Source organism: Dromiciops gliroides, chromosome 3 (assembly GCF_019393635.1).
Source record: "Dromiciops gliroides isolate mDroGli1 chromosome 3, mDroGli1.pri, whole genome shotgun sequence".
NCBI classification, from domain to species: domain Eukaryota; kingdom Metazoa; phylum Chordata; class Mammalia; order Microbiotheria; family Microbiotheriidae; genus Dromiciops; species Dromiciops gliroides.
Genome location: NC_057863.1, coordinates 142400164 through 142402937, shown reverse-complemented (window position 1 = coordinate 142402937; position 2774 = coordinate 142400164). Strand labels below are relative to the sequence as shown.

Below are 2774 nucleotides of genomic sequence, written 5' to 3'. Positions count from 1 at the left end.
GATACTGTCTGGGCAGCTTCCCTGCCTTTCCATTTTAGTGCACAGGCTGCTGAACTTGTGGCTCTTAAACAAGCCTGTAATATAGCCAAAGGGAAGAGTGCCACCATTTTTACTGACTCGAAATATAGCTTCGGTATATGTCATGCAATTGGCATGCTTTGGTTACAACGAGGCTTTTTAACATCCTCAGGAAAGGTTATTGCTAATGGGGACCTTATTAAGGACCTCCTATATAGCCTGAAACTACCCTCTGCCCTAGGCATTGTACATTGCCCTGCGCATACGGGGAATAGCGATCCTGTTTCTTTTTTTTTTTTTTTTTCTGCTCTACAGAATTTTTTGGGTCCATAACTGGACAAGTCACACGTGTATAAAATGGAGCTCACAGTATCCCAAAGCAGGGGCTGAGGGGGAAAGAGGGGGCAGGAGGCAGTTACTGGCCTTTCAGGGAGGTGCAGAGGCTAGGGGCTCCAGCAGCCTGCACCCCCCCCCCCATCCCTGGGAGAGGGTCAGAGGCAGGGCCACCCAAGAGACCCCAGCCCGGCTTTGGTCACAAAACTCAAACAGAGCCTACAGCTGGGCTGGGACGGAAAAAATGAGGATTGGAGGACCATCAGGGGCCCAAGGGGCCACTGTGTTCATCCCCTTCTTGGTAGGGTCGGTCCAGACCTAGTCTAGGGGCTTGTGCAGGGGGTGTGCAGCGATGCAGGATAGAGGAGACACCAATGGGGATGAGATGGGGCAGGTGGCCCAGCATGGCTCCTCCCCAGGGGGCACCCAAGTCGGTGAAGAAGCAGGAGACCACGGCCTGGCAGCTAGCAGCGGGTTTCATAGATGCCACTGCGGCCAATGTAGCGCACCCATTTGATGACGTCATGGTCACTGTAGTTCAGCTTGGGTTCAAACACCTTTAAGTATCACACCTTCAGGCCAGAGGGTGCAAATGGTACCTCAGAGTTCATGGAGATGGGAGGCTGGGCCCATTTCTTCTTGTCATTGGTCAGTAGCTGCTCTATCTCCGCACTAATCTGTGATTCTTTCATTCCTGCCATGCGCTTGTTTTTCCACACAATGGTGTTCTCACTGGCCTTGTACTTGGCTTTTCCCTTCATGCAGATCACTTGGATTCCACTTGTATTCAGCAGTGTTGGGATCCATACCTTGATTTTCTGGGCCAGCAAGGAAGGCTTGAAGTTGGACTTAATGACAACTTTGACCTCCAGTTTGGTCCGTCCCACCTCGCACACCAGGGGGATCATGCGGAAGGGAAGGATGATGTCCTTGGTGGTCTGGTACCTCATAAGCTCAAACTCTCCATTGGGAGGGATGAAGCTGATGCTCCATTCAGAGTCAAACTTGCTGAGCCCCACTCACTGGTGGAAGGTGCAGTCATCAATGGTGATGGACTGCTTCCGACTCTTACCACTCTCATCAGCTGTGCCTTTGCCCTGCTTCTCAATGATGATCTTGTCATTCATCCCAAACGTATACTCAGGCATGCCACTCAGATAGCTCTTCATCACCACCCAGCCAGACACGTGAGCACTCAGCAACTGCCCTTGAGGAGACATGAGCAGGTTGACACTCTCAAGCACATGCAGGAAGAGCTCATTCCAATGATATTTGATGCCCTCATGCCGCCAACTTATCTGCCCCATCACCGGGCTGGTGATCTGAGACTGTTCTTCCTTCGTCCGATGCTGGCTCTTAATGCCCTGCTGAGTGATGAAGGTTTTCAGAGCTCCCGTCTCTGAGTTCTGTGGGTAGCCAAAGTCCAGGATCTCATCCAACAGCTCATAGATGAGCACGAAGTTGTTCTTGATGTTCTCCTCACTGATCTTGCCAAAGTAGGTGGCCATGACATCACACATCTTGTAGAGGAACTCGAAGACCAAAGCGGCATTGACATTTTGCTTGGTGACAGCTGCCAGCCAGATGTTGGAGCACTTGACATGGAAGAAGCTGGTGCAGGCAATGTTGGTGACGGGGGAGTGCACCTGCTGCTGGGCGTGGATCACATTGACGTGGAAGGCGTCCATGGCATTTCGCCCAATGTCATCTCTGTATACCTGGGAGATGAGCACCTCCCCCTTGTGGTTATAGATGAAAAGCCCTCCAATCATGGTGGCGACTCAGTCTCTTCTGCCCATGGCTCTGAGAACAGACCAGGCACCACCGCGGCCCGACCATCTGTTGGTCGCTTGGTCAGTCAGTCAGTACAAGGCCCTGGCTCCGCCACCGCTGACACTCCCAAGATGTCCTAGTGATCCTGTTTCAAAGGGGAATGCATGAGCTGATTCTGCAGCCAAGCTCACTGCATTAGAAGCTCCTGAACATGTATTTAACCTTTCACCTTCTGAGGATATTCCTTCTAACCTAACCTATGATTATTCTGAAGTAGAAAAGTGGAAAAAGAGATTTAAGGTGAAACAGATCAATGGCATCTGGGTGTCTCGGGAAGGTAAGCCACTTCATCCCCGGAAATTCTAGCACCGTATATGCCTCTCTGTTCACAAAAAAGGCCATTTTGGTACACAAGGCATTGTAGAATCTATTAAGAGAACCTGGATAGCACCAGGTGTGACTAACACAGCATCTTGTATCTGCTCAAGCTGTTCTACATGTCAATCTTATAATCAGCATACTTTTAAGGCCAAAGCTTATAGAGGATGTCCTCTAGCATATACACCCTTTGAGCACTTGCAAATTGACTATATTACAATGCCAAAAGCAGGACATTATAAATTTTGCCTTGTTATAGTTTATCAACTCAG

General features: G+C 50.0%; 1 pseudogene; it reads right to left on the bottom strand.

The window, feature by feature from the left end:
• Positions 1 to 815: 815 nt before the first annotated feature.
• Positions 816 to 2123, bottom strand: LOC122750756 (annotated as a pseudogene).
• Positions 2124 to 2774: the final 651 nt, after the last annotated feature.